General features: G+C 41.5%; 2 long non-coding RNA genes across 4 annotated transcripts in view; one reads left to right on the forward strand and one right to left on the reverse strand.

The window, feature by feature from the left end:
* Positions 1-22,332, reverse strand: part of LOC147755797 (uncharacterized) — a 65,288-nt gene that overhangs the window by 21,010 nt on the left and 21,946 nt on the right. Inside the window, exon 1 of one of the 3 annotated variants that reach the window (XR_015326467.1) lies at positions 16,137-16,701. The exons of the other annotated variants lie outside the window; for them this stretch is intronic. This is a non-coding gene — a long non-coding RNA (uncharacterized LOC147755797). Of the gene's footprint in view, positions 1-16,136; positions 16,702-22,332 lie in introns of those variants that run through there. 3 annotated transcript variants of the gene reach the window in all.
* Positions 16,692-21,972, forward strand: LOC147755798 (uncharacterized). The gene is made up of 2 exons (XR_015326469.1): positions 16,692-17,251; positions 19,681-21,972. It is a non-coding gene; the product is annotated as an uncharacterized LOC147755798 (long non-coding RNA).

Genomic DNA, 22,332 nt, shown 5'->3' on the forward strand with positions numbered 1-22,332 from the left:
AACAGGTGGTGAAAATATTTTCATCGAAAAATATCAAATCCGATATACCAAAAATATCAAATATGGCGTAGCTTATTATAAGTTAGCTTAACTATTGACAAGGCACGAGCTTACACAGGTACCAATCTTCAGACAAGTTCACAGACGTCGATACTTCGGAGGACACTTACATTAGCACTCCACAAGCCATTTAGTTAAGCTATATATAGCAAAAATAGCTACGCACAAAACAGGTCCTTCGCTTGAGTACAGGCACATTATCAATAGTGTCACCAGTTGAGATTTAGGTAAAATCCGAGGTATAGCGCCTGTTTTTCCTTATGGCCTGAAGAGCGCCATTTCATAAAGGGTACAGTCTTTTTGATCTTTTTGCGAGTCAAAAACATGTGCATCAGGAAGAATGCTACACTGGAACCCGACGGCTAGACAAATGAGGCCAGTAAAAGGCAACTCGTGGATAGTGTTCTATCTTTCTCAATAGACCTCATTCTTCTGACCTGTTCTGTTGTCCTTCTATGTGTGCTGAAAAAAGCGTCCGCTGTTTGAATGCAATGTGAAAGCTGGTAATTCGACTGATGAGTTTCTAATCTTTACCACTACGTTAATTTTAGTTTTGTCTATACAGAAGGCGTCCTTCCCGATAAGCTTGCTCTCAAAAGGATCGACTGCAAAAGAAATTGACATAATATGATATATACTGGAAGCCACAGAGTACGCCTTGTTCCACAACACGCAGTTGACCAAGCCGTGTTCTCCAGCTGGTGACAATAGCGAAACGTCGCAGAGCCGGATGAGAGCAGAGTGGCTCGCAGAGCCGTTGATGGGCTCTCATGAATTAGAAAAGTAAGAGTAATAATAATAGTAATCGAAGTACAAGTCATTTATTGAGACCAAGCTTGTTGATCACTGCCCGTTTTTCATTACGACTATATGTGACAAACTCGGAAATTCCGTCAAGCAATCAGGTGTTGCTTCTCGCAAAATATCTTCCAAGAAATATAATGGCGTTTCTAAAAACTTCGAAATTTTCCGTAGTTCTTCACACAGATTCACGTCCTGTGTGATTTAGGCCTGCTTTGTTAGTTAAGTAGGAAACGTTTTTTATTTAGTTTCTCGTTTATTGTCCTGATCGAGTTTTCATGTAACTCTGTCTACAAACGGCCGCCGCCGCCGCCTTCTGGCAAACAGCTTTTTTTACGCATTCATTCTTATGTCAAATCGCCTGCACCCATTTCCCCTTAAGCCTGCATCTGGGTACAATCCAGTTTCGTAGGTCATTCATTGAGATCTCAAACGCTTATAAGAGCTCACCCATTCATCTAAAATCCCCGTGCGCCTGCGATAGGCCCAGTTGTCTCGGTCTTCCTCGCAAAGCTAAGAATGATAATGATACAGCAATGCAGATGGAAGGATTCTCGGCGAAATTGGCGTGCTGAGCCAAATTTGTGCAAAGGCTTGTAGTCTGACATCTTACAGATGTACAAATATTTCACACGTAATTTCGTCTGCGTTCCTACACTGCAGCGGTCGTTTCATAATGGCGCGTCAAATAGATTGCTTCAGTACCTACATACGCGCACATGGTGGTGCGCATACGGTAAAACAATAGATGGCCTAGTTCAACTAATAATGCACTGCTATATTTAGCAGGGTAACGTGAATGGTAAAAACGCGTTAACGTTCACTGTCACTCGTACCCTTGCATGGAAGTCACTGCGTGGAATGGTAGAAATTCGTTAGAACGCTAAAAATCAACGTGGTGGGCATCAAATTAATTTGAAGGTCAAGCGAGTTGACTACCTAATTCAGGTTAGATACGTGAAAAATACTATGAAAAAGGCGCAGTAGTTTGAAGCAGATGCAACATCGCTTCAAACCGCGGACAACTTAATAATAGAAGAATATTGAAACCTATCTCATATCACGGACTTTTTAATTTAGAAAAAAAATAATGCACTCGTCCAGCTCATAGTAATGATTAAACCTAAGCGAAGATTACCAATAGATTTCGACTTTGATGAGACTCTACAGAAAAAAAAAATAATTCGCGTATCCTTTGTTGAAAACTATGAGATTTATCGAAGACCTAAGATTGAAGTTTTATGCTAAGCCATGACATACTGTCGTAAGTTTTGTTGTAATGCCAATAACGCGACTACTGAAGAGAGTGAGGTCAGTCAGACGTATAATATTTTTATCATTGACTTCGCCACAATATATGTCTTGATGAACCCTATCCAGAAAATCAATTAACGGACGGATTCACTACTTACTGCATGCACTTATTAACATATATAAAACGTACCTATCTGTATATTTATTCCGATAGTTTTTACATCCTATATCATTTTACTCATAACCCAGCTTTATATATAACCCTTTATAATATCAGCGTAGCTCTTCCGTGGGTTCGCTTTTGAGAGTTCTTCAAAAGCTGGTATGTCTACCTTATCTACGTCACTCGCCACATATAAAAAATGCAGAGCGCCTGTACGGTTAACAGAAATGAAGATTGGTCAGCAGGGATGTCGATTTTGTTTCTACAAACGTATAGAAGGCCGTTTGTTGTCAAGTCCTTTGGAAAAGCACGTGTCGGCAGGCGGTCCAACAGGGTGACCCAACTGCCACAGGCTCATCGGAAGTGAACAAATAATAAAGCAACGGCGCATAATACACAACTATTTATTTTTAAAAACTTTCAGAGCAGCTTGTTTTTTTGCCAATATCATTTCCGTAAACCCTAATCAAACGTAAACAGCATTACCGTAATTAAGAGCTTGAGTATTCACTTAGGTAAGCTGGTTTGCGGCGTATCACTTCGTTATCTTTAAAGATAGCTTGAAAAACTTTTCCCATTTATTATTTGTGTTTGTCTAATAATTCTGTTGGATTTGATCTTGCCAAATGTGTACTATTTTTTATCATTTTGATTTTGGGTTGATGTTATGGGTAATGTGTGGCTTCTTTTGCACAACTGTCAGACTCTGGCCATCCGTCAAATCCTTGAAGTCATGGCATAGTAGGTAATGTACTCCTCTGTTAATCTTAGGGACACATTGTGATCTAGGTTCGAACTAGGTCTGGGGTTCGTGCTGGGAGCCAGCCGTCTATCTGATGGAACGCTTAACGGCGATACTGGACGTAAAACGCGAAACATAGAGGTTTTTTAAATCAGCTCCGCTACTAGACCCTCTCCGAAACACTTTCTCAGGGTACCCAATTCGAAGTTACGCGCAAGTAAAAACAATTTCGAACTATACTACACTGTAAAAAAAGAACTAAAGTCGATACGATTGCCAACAAATGTCTTGTCTTTGGAGAGGCAGGCTCATAATTCTGGAGCTAAACACTGCTTCAAATCTTTGAACCCCTATAAACTTACTCATACAACCTCCATACTCGAGATGGAGTTACCATAAACATGTGGGCCATTTCCGCAAAGCAGACCCACGTGCACTCCAAAAAGTTACCAGAGGTTAATCTCGACATCGATCCATAGATAGGTTCGGCCTCATCCACTTCCATTGGTCCACCGTCGGCTGGCTGGCTGGTTGATACCTAATCAATGGCTGCACCTCGTAGAATCTCACTCGACCGCTTGGTCACATAGCAGACTCGTTTACTCTGCCTTGTTCTCTTGCGTTGTTTAAACTTTTGTTTCTGTGTACTGAATTTTTCTTGTTACAGCCGACTTCGTACCCACACGTCGCCGGGTCGATGTAGGCGCCACAACAAGCTATAACTAGCTGGATGTAGTGCCAACTCTAGTGAATCTCGGTGTGGTTGCAACTTGAGATATTACTAGTTTCTAAATTTCGACACCACTTCAAACGCTCGGCCGGTAGCTGAAATATAGGGTCGCACGGTTCGCTACTGCTGGCAAAGTGGATTTTATGGTCTTCTATTCGAAAGCGAAACCGCGTCTATTCAATCACGACCCGTATCGCATGTACTATGCACTGCGGGTGAGTCTGCGTAGGAACTATGACGGTCCGAACAACGACGAGGGCCGTGTCGTCGCCCGTTGTTTGGCCAACATTCGCGAAAAGGCAAACGATAACGAAATTTCTGTCGTGGGAAATGGAGGCGCTGAACTGTTGACGCCGGGAGCGAACGCGTCAGCGTTGGCAAAAGGGGGCCACGGGTTTTGAAGAAAGTAAGAAGCATTCACGGACGCATTGTCCGCGCAGGCAGTAACAATCGACGCCATATACTAACGACTGTAATGATTTCTTAGTGTTTCGTGACCGCCCTGGGGGCAGATCGGTGGACGCTGAGCATAAACACACCAGCATAGCATCGCACGTATATCGTCAGGAACACCCCAAAATACGGCAAGTTTTTAGAGAATTGTACGACAACTGGAGAGAATGGAGTTGACAAGACGATATGAAATGCCGACATGCTGTATGCATTGTTATAACGCATACAAAGGGCGTGAAACGGGGTTACAGGCAAAAATGCCAACTGTACAGCGAGGCATCTGTTTACGGTTGTCTTTTCTAAGAAGGAACAGACAGATTCAGCTACACGTAGATAGGCTAACATACAACACATGCGTATGTATTATCAACATTTATAGTGAACAAGGAGCCTTAATATTTACCTAGGCGCCAAAGGCTGTGACGATTGAGGAGTAATAATAATAGAAATGATTATCTTCCTTGTTCGGGACTACTTTGAATGCCATCAACGGCAGAAATGTAGATGTTATGTAATTTGTGTAAATAAACAAAGTCACCTATAGGACAGACTTCATGAAACGGTTGTGCTCATTTTTATTCATTTGACGTTTCGAGTAATTAAGACAAATTCGGTAAACAGAAGAAGCGTAAACAGGAAGCTATGACAGGGAACGAGTTTTGGTCAGCGGCTCAAAGGCAGAGTATATGGAACAATATCGTGACTGGCTATATTCAGTCTGTGGGGGAAAAAAATTCAGCATTAGATCCATCGAGCAGCTGTCGCCGATCGACTCGTAACGCCAAGGCAAAAGGCCAGCGGCGCTAGAATCTATGATAAGGAGTTTTCATTTCTGTTCGCCATCAACTGGGCTTATTGGCCTGTCGTTTATGCATGACTAACCTGATGGGCTAACCCTTAAAAATAGTAGTTAGTTTTAGAAATTGTGCCCAAAAAGAATATAGACACAGACGAATTAGCTCGTTTCTGACATCCGCATCTTCTTCTAGGTGTCTGCTGGAAAGCCATAGAGACGAAGACGTAGGCTCAATAGAGGAATTAAAAATACTATTTGAAGTTCCTCTGTGTAATGATACGGACCAAGTATCACGTAGAAATACATGTGACGGGGGAAGGAATACTTTTTGTCAGCCAATATATTCTGGCGGGTTAGGATGAATTATTATTGATATGGCTCGACGTGAATTCAATGTTTTCACTCAAAAACCTCGGCCAAATGTTGATTAACTGAACCCACTTTTTCCAGAAGCGTCCCGAAAAAAAATACACTAATAAATAATAATAATAAATCGTTCAAATATTAACAACTTAATTAAATTCTTCAATGGAAACAGAGTCGTTACACCGATCGACGGTGACTGTGTCTGCGAAACGTAAAAAGGCTGACCTAGTTATCTTGGCTGCTGCATCGAAGGTGTTTAAATGTGTTGTGTAGAATCTGCGATAGGAGAAATTGGTGTTAAAAGCAGGTCTACATTCATATACGTTACTCTGCATTATACGTTTTGACTGCTCCCTACCTAACTAGCTAGGTAAACCTAGATTTAACATACGAGTAGTTCTAGGTATGTAAACACTAACTTCTCTTTGGTCAACGACTCCTTACAGAATTAAGCCCTACATCCAAAAAAAGTCCTTTAAATTCGCTTGCGCTGCTAAAATCGACGTTCCACGACAGCAGACACGATCGCTAACTTGTGGAGAGCTCATCTTACCCCAACCTCGAACCTTCCAAGCGAGCGTGTCCATCAACATAGGTGCCTGCGCCACTACATCGCTTAGCCATTAATTAACCCTAATAGGGGTACGAAACAGCTAGAAAAGGTTTAGTAGTGACGGCAGCTTTGGTTCTTACAGCGGGGGCGCAAAAGGATAAGCATCGGGTGCAACTAGAGTTAATATTGACTGTGCTCGCTACACGGTAGCAAAAGTTTAGAGGCGGAGCAAGCGACGAAAAAAAAGGATACTCGTAGCGAATCTGAGTGACGTATCACTTACCGGATTGAGGAATAGAGCAGGCGAGGAGACAAGGCAAGGGCAAGTAACGCATTTTATACAACAACTGACAATGTTATACCCGGCTCTATACGAACCCGTTTAAAAACCAGAGAAAAGTTTGTCAGAAGAGGCACTAGTCAGAAAAACCAGAGCGGATGTTTCTCGGTGTGTCTGGTTTTCGCCTAGGGGCAGCAGTTACCAACGGCCACCGTTGGTTACTGACTGGATTTGATCTGCCGCTTCGGTGAAGGATAGACACTCGCCCTTGGGTTACTTCGACAGCGACTGCTGTTAAAACGACAGAAAAATAAGACTCTTCCTGTCATAGACCATTTTGGGTAGAAGATGTACGCTTTTCTTCTCTGTCAAACTTTCACCCTTGCTGTGGCCTATTCCACACAGAGCCTTTGCTGCTGTGGCGATTTTCCAAAAGGACAGTAAACGGAGCGTTTGTCAGCGCAGCGAAGTTATAATAGGTAATAAAGGATGATGACTGATGAGAGGAGGAGGAGAGAAGAAGTGGACTAAGGCACGCGAAAAGAGGGGCAAAATGCAGGTTAAAATAGTTAAATAAAGTGCATTTTTGTTTTTATTTAAGAGATAGGGAAAGAGGTCACCCAGATAAAATCATAAAGCTACAAAGGGTCATTGGGTGTAATGGTAATGCGAGGTTGTGTTGCGAACCATAAACCGTGGGCAATGTCCGGATAGCTCCTTGTTATTAACACAAGTATAATATATATATATATATATATATATATATATATATATATATATATATATTCGTGAACTGCAGGGCCTTTCTTTTTACAGTAGCATTTCAGATAGCTCGATGTCTTCCATTACCTCATGTCTGCTGCGATATGTTGTGAAATTGCCCTTGCTCACACTTGTCGTTCGCCAGCTCCTCTGCATCAATGGTATAAGGGCTGGTTATAACCAGGGGCAAATAGAAAGGAAAGGAAAAAGCTAAAAGAGGGAAAAAGAAAAGTATGAGATAAAAATCGATTGACCAAGAATAAAATGGTCGCAGCCGTCGAGACGTACACATTCACACAACTGCGGGCTACCAAAGCTTACTCGAGGTCTCTCCTTGTCCTTGCTTGGCCTCGTTTTTCTTTCGCTCTCTTCAGGTTTGTCTCCATTGCTGTTTCAGTGTCTGTATGTGAGCGGACTTTCACAGCATTGACGCGTAAGCGAGTTAGTCTGAATAACGTTTGCCTCTGCCTTTTATTTCGAAAGAAAAAAAGTGGCTTCTCAGCCTGCTCGTGCAGTCGCGTTTCCGGCTAGCTTCATGTCGGCCTCAAAGTACGCACAATGCGATAAGCATTTTTAGCAGCGGAGGAGCGGCGATGTCCCACGGCAATCGCAAGTTGAGTTCTCTTGCTTTTCTTCATACACCCCCCTCCGCCTCCGCCTCCCCCTCCCCCTCGCCCGTTCTCGTCCCTTCCGCGATCACAGAAAGTTACCACACGTTCATACTTTATTCAGGCCGTCGTTGGCTTGGATTGGACCTGACTAGGGCACGCCAAGCTTGCCTGACATCACTGGGCTAGGTTTAGGACAAGCTCAGATGGCTGTCATCCAATACACAACTCTATATGAGATACAAAAACAGACAGGTCGGTAGGCGAACACGGGCAGTGCCGTCGGCGCCAGCTGTAGTGGACGTAGCAGCAGGAAGCAGCGTCACCCACTATTAGAGTCTTTCACACTCGCCTATTTCTTTGGCAGTGACCACTCTTGCTGATGTCAGGTAGGGCGTCGGGGAAGGGACGTATGCAACGGGCCAAGAAAGCCCCGGGGACAAAGGGGGACTTCAAGTAAATGGGCCATTGAGTAGACTGCAATAACCCTAGTAGCTGCCCTATTTACAACTGCCTCACTACTGGGTATTTCTGAGGTCCCTGTTCGTTACTTAGACTGCAGTGGCTGCTTATAGCTAACACAGTGGAATTCTCAGACAGGCGCTGCCGTCACGGCGGCGGAGTACAGTTACACTGTGTATGATATAAAAAACAGGAATGGGTTAGTAGCAAACAAACAGGGCCAAAAGGCACCTGAGGGGTGGTAAGCTATCTTTGATGAGACTAATATGTTTGGGAAGAAGAGGTTGGTCTCGCCTGTGGGTTCTTTCCACTTATTGTTTCATTGGTTCCGTTTGGCTGCTTGGCCAGTGGCTGTTGTCTATTACGGTGTCGTTACTTGGAACAAAGAGACATCGTCAGTAAGTGTGTGATAATGGCGAAACGGTAAACTGGTCATGGCTTCACCTAAGATAGTTCTATCAAATCTTAAAATAAATAAAGCAGGTAAATTTTCACATGAATTATTGATCAGCATGAATTGGAAGTCAACGATTTAATCCATAGTCAATATTTAAAGACAGATATAATTCAAAATAATTGATGATCGGACGTTAACTAAAAATACTTAAAAGCAACCTTAAGTTGCAAACGTAGGAAAAAAATTTTGAGATTGGTAGCATTTTAAAATCAAGGTATGCCAACATATGCGTCTGGATACATGCTCATTTTTCTCACATACGAATATATGAATAGTAATAACTGATAGAAATCATATCTGGCAATATATGAAAGTGGTCCCTGCACTCAGCTGCCAATTTAACTAATTAATTTTCGCAAATTAAGATGACTCACGTATGTTTTACGTATTTGTGATTATTGCATCATCTAAGTGAAGAGGTCTTTGTCCTTATTGTATATCAGATACTTCCGAGCTTCTTTTTGCCTCTTTCCCTCCGGCTTGAACAGGCCTTAGTGCGTGCGCTAACGAAAAAATAATGAATAAACCTTTGCAAAGCCTTGAATATATGGCTGTGGAAATTAAGTGAAGATTATTGAAGCTTTTAACTGCTGAAGTGTTGTTCCTCATCGAAAATTCTTAATAATTACGTCGCTCATAGAGGCATACCTTGAAAATTCAAAGGAGTTGGCTACTTTCCCAGTGCGCGATATAAGTCCAAGTTTATGTAAATCGGTATTGACTAAATTTCGCAACTATTTATACTTAGTACAGCCTTCAAATAAAATACATCTTTGAAACATTCTATCGATAAGATCCGTTTGGATATTGTGACGATTGTGTCTTTTATAAATATACTATAAAATATTTTCTTATCACACTTTATATATATATATATATATAACTCTACCAAGATATAATTTAAAGCCACGTTTTCCAGTAAACTTATTAACAAATTCTCACCTCCTATTGTATCAATTCCAAGTGCCGTTATGTACAATTAAGTTGGAAACAGTGAAAAAGTAATGTGTTTTTAACTTAATTAAATTTAAATTAAGTTTTTTTTTAATAGTAGAACACTTTCTTACCTAATTCTAATTGCACCTAGAGCATAATTAATAGTATCTGAGAAAGGATTTCCTACCAGCATATAACAGAAGAATTAGCACCATAAAACTGGGACCCCAAGCTCACTTCTGATTGTTTATTTCCGTAAGGTCAATTCGACCAATCTATGTAACGTTAATTAAATAGGCAGACCTATCAATAGGATCATTATGAAAAAGGATTTTCTTCGTCAAGTACACAGCTCTAAGGCAACACGCGTCTTCTAAAACCGCCTCACAGATTAAACGATCTTGTGTCCATATTGATATTTAAAGAACAGAAATGTATAAAAATCTTACCGCCAAAAGGAAGAGATCTGACCAATAATTTCTCTTGAAAATGAAATAGTGCGACGTTGTTTTCTTCTGAATTCTAACAGAAAGCGAGACAAATAAAGTTAGGGTAAAGCGAGACGTCTGGGATTTTCTCTCTAGTGCCCTTGCGGTGGAGGAAGCGCGCGGTCGGCGGATAGCCAGTGAGGCGACCTTGCATACCGCCGTGTTTTTCTATTCCACGATTTCGTTCATGAGCATTAGCATCATGCATACTTCTGTTGAAGAGGCCACTAATGCACTGAGCTCTTACTGGAATAATCAAGCGCAAGAGGACTATACTTGCTCAAGCCCGGCTACGCCCCACCAGGTCGCCATGCGTTAACTCCTTACGCCTCACTGCCCTTGAAAGTTGGGCACAACGATGCGGCACAGTTTGCACGTGCGCTCTAAAGGAGGTAGTCATAGGGACAAAGATACAGTGAAGAAGAGAAAGAGTATCCTCTTCAGTTCGCATGAAGAAGCAAAAGCCGTTTTTTTTATTCAGTTGTACTAAGTCGAAAGCTCTGATACGGCCAACGTCCGCTAATCCGAGAGCGATTCACTGGCCAGCTGCTGGTCGTTTGATCTAGATTTTTATAGAATAGAACCAGTACAACGAAGTCAGCGGCGAAGCTGGCGGTGACGCCGACTAGACTAAGTCTCACCTCAGAGTTCTTGGTTAGTGAATCGGTCAGCCAGCCGAAATGCCTCGAGGGTGTAGGGAACATCTCAAAACTCATATCATAAAAACTCGCTATGTATGCCTACTTTCGGGCTGAAACACCTGAGACATAGTAGGCGTGCTTTGTACGGCTGAACATGGGGCAGAAGTCAGAATAAGACAACACATATGCAGATTTATCTCAGTCGATTGCAGATGGAGCCTCCGTTGAGAAACACGCTGTTTGTCTAGCCGCCCATACCGTCGATGTAGTTAGACCTTCTATGGGATTTTGTGCAGGTTGGCTACTAGGTAGTATACGAAATATCAGTGGTAGAGCTAGACAACTAAAGGTCACCTGAATTAATACTCCCAAAATATTTTATCTGGTACATCGACAGCTGCATATGTAATACGTAAAAGTTAATTGCAAAATTGGTTACACATGTGTATCGGGACGCAGTGCCTGAAGGTACACAGATATCCAAACATCTGGAAAACAACGAAATAAAATAAAGACGGTAGGATATAGTGATTTATGGCCCTTCTAATATTTAAGCGAAGAGTTGTGTGATTGTGTACGATATATTTGAACCGCCAGGGGATACCGTAAGACGCTATATATATACTTTAAAGTAACTTATTGAGTTGATTATAGCACCTTTTGAATTTACTAAATTGATGATCTGAGGCCATGCACGTGTGCTGGTTGCTCTGCTATTCAGTGGAAAAATATCCAGGCTATCCGGTCAGCATTATGGATGGCTTTTTTCTCTTTTCACGGTCGCGATCAAGTTTGCAATATACCAGTATTTCTATCGATTGCTAAACCCGGTCCATTATGATTTTCGTTTGTAGATCGGGTATGAATCAGTTATGCGGTCACTTTAGAAAACTGCTGTCGCCAACAATAGGCCCAGAAAAGGAAAATGGCCCATTCACACTGAAAAAAATTCAATGGATCATAAAGGGCAGCTGATAGAGGGAAACCACTCAAAGCTGACCAAATCTCAACGAGACCATCGAATATGAGCCGTTATCAGGTAGGTGTGGCTAACCAGAAGGTCTCCGGAGAAAACCAGACCGAGGCTTCATCCCATTGTTAGCTATTAACTTTTGCGAGTCAATTAGAGTACACGGACATGGGGAAGAAACTGACGTGTTTCTTTACCTTCTTTTCCTTTTCTTAAGGATTCCCGTAGGGCCTCTTTTAAAAACGTGTTCATTGGGCGCGCTTGATATAATGCTTAAGGAGGCATACTTGCTACATTAACAGATGATTGTAAGAGTTGTAGGAATAATTTGTTAGAAGACAACAAAATACAAAGTACTGATGTTACTGAATTTAAGATATTTTATCCGTAATTCTAATCCGGTTGTAAGCGTACAGGGTAACGCAAGAGTCATTTGGCTGTTTAAAAATTTTCATTTTACATCTTAATAATACAGTTACATACCATATATACCTGTCAAGTGACCTTTCCCCATGCGCGCGCGCTCTCTCTCTCTCTCTATATATAGAGATTAAGCCACACGCATAAATATTCATATATGGCATATTGTAAGCTGACCCTATGCAAAGGTCAGTTATGGCCCTATTTGCTCGCTTGTGCAACAGTCTTTTAAAAACCCGTTTCGTTAGGTTAAACTCGGCCAACTAATAGCCTATAATATTTTTAACATCACGTCCAAGCCTTTTTCATCAAAAGAAGCATTAAGACTAAACGTAATAACTTGAAATGGCCTGGCGTATCTTCTTGTCGACTCCCCACTAGTGTCTGAGGATCTTCAACATCGTTTTGAGCAACAGAAGCCTTCAAAACAAGCGGTATGAACGAGTGCAAAAACTCGCCGAGGTCGATAGGGATTTGTTTGTTTAGGGTGCGATCAGACGCATCGAGTGGGAAGAAATCAATCGGCTAACAGACATGACGTCATTACCTTTTCCATGCAGCGGTCCCACTATAGACTCCATAGGAACCCAGGTTTTTACCAGCCGATGACACATGTGGATACTTTAACAACAGTAAAAATGGTGATACATATCATGCCGCTTGTTGTCCCCTGAGAATATTATATGGTGCTTGATTATTCAAAATCTATATTTAGTAGTTCATCTCTAACACAGAACAACATCGCGTGTCTTTTAGCGCCGCGGATACATCCATTCTTCGAAAATTGGTTTGATAAGTCTATTTCGTCGTTTTGTTAAAGTTTCGTTCGAGAAGTCTCAAGTTGAGCTCTTTCGAAACAGGTTTGGTGGTTAAACACACGTAAGTTTCCTGTTTAACATGACATGACAAGGCTGTAAGTATAAGATAATAGCGATAGTAGCAGTTCTAGTAGTACAAGCAGGTACGCGGGACTACGAAAAAAATTGCCACGCCCTAAATAATTGCGATTATTAGCAGTTGCTTCATAGGCGGCGGCTGACGCGTGGGTGACTTGTGACTTGTATGAGGTTACGTTCCTGTGATAGCCTAGTGGGTAACGTATTTGCCTACCAATCTCAAGGACACGCTGTGATCTAGGTTCCAGTGGGTGCATAGAGAGACAGACTTTGTTTCGTGATCGCTGGGAGTCGGCCGTCTATCTGATGAAATGCTTGCCTAACGGCAATAGCGGATGTAAAATTCGAACCATACAGATCAGATGTACTTGCCACGCTAAAAAAAAGTATTATTTTTCTGTTAGTGAACTAAGCATTCGTTAGAAGATGCTAGATGGATAAAAATTGTTTAAAATATCTTTATCGATCCGACTGATACATATTCTAGCTTACATGGGATATAGTATAGGGTACCCATAATTAGATAAAAGCCGATTCATTTTTCAAAAGAGATATATATGCATATATGTATATATATTAGCTACTGTGTATTAGGAACTAAAAGGCGGTGAGTTTATGCTTACATTCGACGGGTCGGTGACATTTTAGGAGGTTTCTTGTTTAAAGAGCATACTGTCAATGAGTGACGCATTGAACGAAATAGACGGAGACTATATGTGTTCGTCGCTATGGGTGTTGGTGATGATACGTACCTTGTCTATTCCCACTTTACGTCTTTCACAAGCAATACTTAATCCCCGACGCCGACAAAGCGCGTATGTACATCTCAGATATTTGAAAGACAATGTCAAACTATAAGGGAAGAATATACTTAAGAAGGAAGTTAAATCTTATACAAAATACGGTAAAAAAAAAAATATATATATATATATATATTCGACAAAATACGAATATGCTAAGGTCGTGACATTGCACTATATCAATAAATATGGATCTAAATGTGATAAATTATAGCTTCGTATGACTTTTCTGTTTTCCTATAGTGAAATAGGAAGCACAGGAAAACTCTAACTTCACTTAGAGAAATGATATGTGAGCACTTCTGCACAACCCTAGATCAATAAACCGCTGGCTTCGGTTATATCGGGACCTCAGGCGTCATCTGTGACAAATGAAGCGTGGTCGTATCGTATCATATAATAAACTGAACAATATGTCCTCCTTAAGCAATTTTAAAAGGCGTTCGTTCCCTCATGCCATTCCTAGAGGGCTAGGCAACTCTCCACATCTGAATAATGCTCCAACAAAAATTTCCAGTTTCGGAAGTTCCCTAAGCGTACAAGTTTATACTGCGGTATTTGGAGTATTTCAGATTATATTTCTATATATATACAAAATACAATGTATCATCAAGAAGATATTGTGGAGCGAAGAACGTCTTTCGAAGGGCGCTTATCATGCACAAATGAATAGATGAATTAGTTACTAACTACATTAGACCTTAGTCGAAAGATGCGCGGAGTGAAGCCCACCTTTTTGTATCGTATGTTCAAGCTGTGAACGTTGCAGTGGAAATTAAGGACTCACCGAACATAGGCGCGCAGTGCATACGCAGAGAATGATTTACACATATAAGAATACTGGCATTACTCAGTCCCGCACACAGTTTTCAAACTTCCGTACGCCCGTGACATCTTGCATGCTGCTATATCTGTGTAAACTTCCACATAAAATATTCAAGAATCGGTGGTCCTACTGAATGTAGACCGAGGACAATGATGGAAGCTTTGTTGACTGCATCCCCAAAACCTTTCAAAAGCGTCTTCGATTGGAAAGAAAAAAGGAACAGCGAAAAGGTAAGCGAATGATCACAGATATATTCTCCTGCTTGAAATATGTTCATTCATGGTTATGTCTTCTTGATAGCGTGTCACGTTCAACAATGTCACGTTCAGTACCCGCTTCAAAAACGAATATTTCTACACCCGTTACTGTCATTATTGATGACATGTAAAACAAGGGAATGAAGCGCTAGTGGTCAGTACCTAGTGCTTATACAACAATTCTGCGAGACACAGACCTTGGGATGAAGTCCCCTAGAAGACGAAAACGGATGGATTTACAGGACGAGGCAAAAATCAGCTTGTAAAAGTAGAGAAACATGCGCACACATCGACAATTTGTAAGAAGTGATGTCGAATAGATCGCTCGTAAAGTTGGTCTGGTTATTTTTGGTAAAAGTTCACAGTACAATAATACTCGTAAGCTTTACCGCCGCAAAAAACTTGTAGTCAAACTACATTTTTATTTTTAAAAGTCCAGCTTAGACTGTGTCCTAATCTGAAAGGTAATCGTCCCTAGACCTGAAACTGTTCAACGATGAAATGGTTTATTGCGATATGATTGCGAAAATATTGGAATCCTATCGACAGTAACGTGTTGACATGGATTGTATCATACACGTGGAACATACAATCGGTTGTTATCGACTGTACTGGCGTACTTCAAAGGTTTTTGTTTTTCGTACATCCTTTCTTGGTCGTTGCTTCATTTCGAGCAAGAAAATCATTTTCAAAGATGAAGTATACCATATCCATCAAATCGCCAGATCGCCATTTCGTAATGTTGAAGAACGATGAATGTTCTGTTATTCCCGTATTCTTTGAAATTTTCGGATATTGTCACGACGTTCAGTTTGACCATTTCAGGGTTTCCGACATTATGAAGATGTATTTCTCACAGTATGAAGATGAGGAAGCGAGAGCAGAAAAAACGGCATAGGTCACTAAATTGTTACAAGGGCTTACTAAGCGTCCAGCTGTTGCAAGTAGGCTCGAACCTATTCAAATCCGACACTGTTACATCTGGTATATTAAAATCTGACCGTATTCAGCACAGGATATTAGCTACCTTTATCGCGCAATCATGGATGATTTAAATGTATTAGAAAGCAGAATATTAGATAATAACGGCGACATTGGCTGCCTTAGAAATCCTTCGAAATCCCTTTTAACAATTTCACGGGACTGAATTATTGTGCAGTCGTCACCTGTTTAAGTTGACCCGGCTGCTCCCATAAACGCATATGCCTTGCGGTTTTATCCACGAAGCAACAGCAAATGTTAGTAGCAGATTTACCTGCTCGTGAGATGATACAAAAAATGCTGGCCTTCGTATATCTCTGTCGTTTCTACAGTGCTCCGCGGGCTTCGATTACTTAAAGTTACGATCTGACTAATCAATCAGTACCGCACGCGAAGTGTTTTCGGGATGCTAACTTCTACCCGTTAATCCTTACCGGACATTCACGCGTTACGTGTTGACGACACGGTGAGACGATGCCTCAGCGTCGGCTCAAGTGCTAACCTCAATTCGTTACAGGCATCAGCCGCTAACAGCCACAGTCGAGCCACTTAAAGTGAGTGTATGCCACCGCACGAATCGCGAAGGTCAACATGTGTTCGGGGAAGGACATATACACACATGTATATATATATTATAAAAAAACTACTGCCAAAATAGGCGGCACGTTATCGCTCAGAGCCGCTCGTACTACCAAGCCTCCAGATGACGCTCACCACATGCGTTAGACAGACAAATCAGTACAAGTAGGCCTCACTGAAAATGAAACATAAGCTGCACACCGCACTAGTGCTTTGCTGGTGTCGCCGAACGCATGTTTGATCAGCCGATTTTATCTCCTTTCCCCTGCCGCTGTATGCAGGTGGGGCAAAGTGCCATTGTCTTTTATCACAGACTAGGGCCTTAAGGACTGGTCTGTCGGACATCTGATCAGAAACGCCGCTCCTAAACCAGATGCTACGTCGAGATACTCGCGTTTCTCACTCAATGTAGTAATAGCAGTAGTCATCATGACAATGTTAGCGTTTTGGCGGAAAATCACGATAATACCTTCTATGACAACAAACCGTGTCGCAGGTGGGAGATGTCGGAGAGTCTGCTATAGTTAGCATAAACATCTCGATCCAGCCGCTCATCACTTCGAATGTAAACGTGCACGGCTGTAGGCGTAAGGCGATAATGGTGGCCGATGTTAGAAACAACATTGGCGAGGAGCCTTAGATATAGATAGCCAGATAATATATCTGTACGAATATAGCAAATATGAAATACTACAAGAAGAAGGTATAGGAATAATTGATGACTGTGTAAGTAGTGAATTACCTACGGGATAGGCCTAGTTAATGCAGTGAACGAAGGTGTTGACCATATATGAACTGGGACTCCAAATGAAAGAAGTTATCGCAATACACGGGCGCGATATGAGTATATTATATAGGTGAAATAGAGCTTTCGATATTTCGGACGTAGTATCTAAGTTGGATAAAAACGTTGGACATTTGTGCAGTATTATTAATTTGTCACAGATTAGTAAACCAAGCATAGTGACAGGTCAGTATACAAATTGTTTGTAGTGTCAGTAAACTATTGGCTTCTAAAAGAGGCTATTGCTTTATTATTTGTTCTACTATTTGTTTGGGTTGTATTTCTTGAAGCGAAAACCCTTGTTCCAAGCCTGATTCTACGTAACCTATATCTATCGGTTCTCTAGCCTTACCAATTGAATTAAGTCGGACGCAAGAATATAATAATTTGGCCCAAGTGGAAGCGCTTATTATGTGCCTTCCGGTGGCATTAGGACGTGCCCTACCATATATCTTGGTGAAGCCGGAGCGACGTACGACTCAAACGCTACCTATAACCTATAGAAGAACCTCCAATTTTGAAGGACGTCTGTGTGTCTCACTGTTAATTATATTTCAATGCCAACATTTTTGCATGGTTTAGTTTATCTGTTCCCGAGAGAATTCGAAGGAGGCATCGTTTTAAGTAGTAACAACTAAACAGTTCATGTCGGGATCAGACCAGCTTCTCTGTTCAGGTTTCTACACATGCCAGGAGTTGCCATGATCACGTGGGTGTATATAAATCGAAAGGGAATGGACTAAGTTAGAGAAAAAAAAAAAAGCTAATAAGTGCCGGTAGATATAATGTGTTTACATGAAACCTTGCATACATATTCTGCCATAGTATATCAGAACAACATCACTCTCATTTACCCTATCAGCTTTCTATACTATCGGTTAAATCAGACAGTCGCCATTTGAATGAGTAAATAGTTTAGCCACAATCGGACGCCCCACTAACGTATAGCAACTACGAGATAAAACGTTTTGAGGCAAAAAAAAAAACTATGTACATTTACTTTTCCTAACTTTAAAACACTTTTCGTTTTCGAATGAAATGGCCAAAACCACAGAAATAGAAAATTCAAGGTTTGCTGTTGATCTCAGTTTAATCAAGAGACGAACCACTGAACGCAATGAAGTAGTGAACTCTGAGCGCGCTCGGCGATATGCCCCCATTTGTGCTTACTCGGGCATCAAGGAAGGCCGGCAAATTTCCGTGAGTGCATTTTTTACACGGTGGAATATTTGCTGCCTGTGGGGCACAACGTCGTTTAACACTAAATGCGTTTCGTTCGGTAAGCAATGAGCGGTGCCGCTCTGATTGATTGCATCTTTCTAGTTCATGCCGAAAGGGCAGAAGTGATTTTTCGAAACAATATACACAAAAGTGAGAGAAGATGAATCAGCAGTCAGCTACAAGAGAGTCGAATACGAAAGGTCCTGAACTTGTCAGGCTGACATTTGGCAAACATTCGTTGAGTCCTCACTGTGTATTGGTTCCGTGAAGGCGTCACAAATCGTCCTATTACTTGAAAGGCAATTATCATGTTTATCTAGGCGTGAAAAAAAATACGGAATTTCTCGATTACACTCTATAAGGCTGTTGTCGATACGGTTATTTGCTATATATCTGCTGCAAAAGCGATGGTGGGTCAGTATCGTACCAAGTGACCCATTTCATGTGTATCTACTTTAATGTGGAACGCAACGAGCCAGGAAAGATTAGAACGAATTGAAACGCAGTTGCAAATAAACGTTCGCGAATGATAAATCATAATGTTTATCCTCACATGGGTATTTAAGAACTCTATAGGAGACCCACATTTTTGTATTGCGGAGAGACCCAAATGCTCTACGTTTTTGGGGGTAGCAACCGATGCACAGAAAGCCTATTTCTACCAAAGCTGACCGCAATTGAGGTGTATTTGTTGTTGGTGTGGGCGACGCGCCGAAAATTAATTAACAGTTCGTGATTTGGTCTTGTTTAACATGGAGTAAAGGAGGACCCAATGCATCGACACGTGTGAGGTTGATTGCTGCTGAAGTTAATAAACGACATCCTCGGTATAAACTGTACCTATTGAATTCGCGTACGAAAGCTGAATCGAATCGTGTTTTTTCCTCTGTTTTTGAATTGAATATGAAGTTTTATTTAGATTCGACCTCAACTAAAACGTTTGGTAAGCGAAGAGCACTATTATTGAAAACGAATTCGGCCCTTATCGTTCTTGGCGTTTCTCAAGAGGCCCTGCAAAACTGACTGACGGTTCAAAGTGCCTCTTGAATTAACACTGGCTTTATAGTGACTAGACAACTTTATGCATCACACTCGTGATTGCCCCACCATCGCCATTGCACACACGAGCTACAAATACTATTCCTTCCATCCATCACAGTCAGCAACTTGAAAATTACGCAAAAATGACTGTGCAATGTGCATAGTCTCATATCTCAGCCTAACAGTTAATATCGTCAGGGGCAAACACAACACGAAGGCTGATCAGCTAGGACGTATGGTGTCAGTAGACTGTGACAACGTTGTCTCATCGGAACGTTTCACGCTATTTTTGCACATCGTTTCAATCTAAAACGCAAACCCTCGCCCGTGCAATTTCTCTTTCTGTTTTTCAGTAGGTTGATGTCAACAATGAGCCAGGGATACAAACACGACCGGACTCTTAATCGGTAGATGCCTCTCCGTAGACCGCGAAGCAAACTGTATCACCCAAACAATGAACCCCTTGGCCCCGCATGTCGACATTGGGCCTAGAAAGTGCATTTTGAAATAAGACAGGCACAAGACGCCGATGTGGGCGCAAAGAGAACGCATTCTTAGTGTTTCACCCTCAATGCCGACGAATCCGCCCGGCCACTTGTGATGGTCATTGGTATTCTATTCCCGACGCACAGAACCAAACCCAAGTAGCCGCGCCCATGAAGGTGACCACAAGTACTGCTTCTGTTATTTCTTGTGGAGATACTTCAAGCAGCAGCAGCAGTAAACGCAGTCATCGAGTTGGTCACTTAGTGGCCTCGGCCGTTAAAAAGGCAACCAACTAGCTAGCTTGCTGGCCACACAGTCGTCCCCACACTGATAACTCGCAGATTGCCAACAGTCTTGCCTTGATTTGTCTCGCCTCTTTGATAGCGTGTTCCCGACTGTGCGATTTTTTCCGACGGCACTAAAGGAGACAGTGTATTATTATTATCGAGGTTGTTGCCTTCAATTTGAACTGGCGTTCGCCACAACCCAACATAATAAAAATCTTATGAGTTTCAATCGTTTTCTTCAGCTGAACAATTCTTCTCGACGTCATCGACAAAATGGCATTAGGTAGCAGTGAATCGCGACAGCCAATTTCACATTGAAACCCGGGTTGTGATATTGGCATCGGTGTGCCTAGACATCAGTGCCGGTTGTTGTTTGTGTTTACGGCGTAACATGGCGACGTCAATCTGTAGCACACCTTTTAGGTCGAGCGAAAAATTTATAAAGAGAACATGATTATGATGAAAATTTTCCCTAAGCATTACTGCTCGAAACGGGTTTAGCAGTATTACATAAATTTTACGGATTGTTACTGGATGACAATATCAATACCTGGACGGTGTTACTCTGTGACAATAAACAGCTGAAGGCGAAGAAGATTATCTATTTTACGTGTATTATACACGTATGTACATGTGTGAACGACACAATTCTAATTAGTAGTTCAGCAGGTACTTTGTAGTCGATTCCAAACGAAGATTAGCCGGCGCTTCGAGCAAATGTCGTGTGGAAGCTGGCAGAAAATTATATATATATGTTGGCTGTCCCCACAAGGACAACGGCCGTTCATGACGAGATCGAGAATATGCGGCAAATATAGATACTTAGAAATTTTTTGCAGTATTCGCTACTTCAAACGTTGGCGTTTCCAAGAACTACTTAGCGGAGGTTTTTTCAGCTGCATTACATTGGACCATAGCTGGACCCTTCATCTACCAGATTGCATCAAAAAGAACGATTTAATTAGTTACTTTGAAAACACTATGCAGATACCCAAAATCGATTTCGCTGACCAGCAGATTTACGCGATCTACTTGAAGTTTGAATTTTGAAAAAAGACGCGACTAACGCCGTCCAACGTCGAATCTCGCTATGTCTATGATCACTACTGTGTTATCGGTGCCGTTTCACAAAATGGTATCTTAGTTAAGAAAATGTCTTACCGATAATTTTATGTCCAAATGCTGTTTGCCAGCTTGACAAAAACGGGGCAAAATTAAGGACTGAAAAAAAAATTCCTTGACCAGCATTGTTGTTTTACCTCATACGAATCGGCTGTATCAGATTCCAGCGTAGGAAAATGGCCCAAAAAGCGTATGAAACTGAAAACTGTAATTCCATCGTGCGTTAATTTATGAATTGTACATTCAATGCACGGGCGTATGTGCAAACACGGACGCTGTGACATATTGAATAGTGAAAATCCATAAAATTGTAGAATATATTGAAGGCAGCCTGAAATGTCACAGATCCTCCAATATACGTGAGCGGTTCTTGAATTCGAAAACTTAATGTGTATATACAGTGCAGTAGAGCTTATTTCTTTATCGAAATCGTAAATACTATACAACATAAGGTCAACTGAAAATCTCGCTAGTTTAGGGTTAAGCCCCTATAGGATGTACTTTGCATCTTCTCTCTAGTACACGCTCCCTTATCGATCAAAATTGATTACTGGCACCCTTGGATATAAACAGTAAGTTTACTCTTTCCCAAGCTTTAGTGTATATTCGAGCCTATATTATACTAATAATAATAGTAGTAGTAAGATACTATGTCGCGGTGTTTCGACTGACGAGTACACAGCTATAGGCTTGACGTACTAGGCATCGTAAAAAAATATACCAATCGAATGTTCTCTTTCTGTACTTCAATCCGTATCTGTCTCTTCCCTGTTATTGCTGAACAATATTTTATGACTGAATTGGGTAATAAATCATCTAATGTACATGCGTTAAATGCAACAAGCAACGACCTCGAAGTACGAACTAAAGGACGTATTACTACTGACACTTACGAAGTACTGACGACGACTAGTCGAGCCAGTGGGAGACAAGGCCCCGCACGAACCAGCGACCTACGCTTTCGACAACCACTAACTAAAAAGCTAGCTACTCCAGCTGACGACTAGGAAAACCTTCTACCTGTTGCCAGTTCGCCCCTGTCTTTCCCTTTGAAAAAGAAATGGCTTATCTCTTTTAGCAGTGGCTCCTACCACGATTCAGTCTGCCCCA

This window comes from Varroa destructor, unplaced genomic scaffold (assembly GCF_002443255.2).
Source record: "Varroa destructor unplaced genomic scaffold, Vdes_3.0 BEIS01000004.1, whole genome shotgun sequence".
Classification (NCBI taxonomy): domain Eukaryota; kingdom Metazoa; phylum Arthropoda; class Arachnida; order Mesostigmata; family Varroidae; genus Varroa; species Varroa destructor.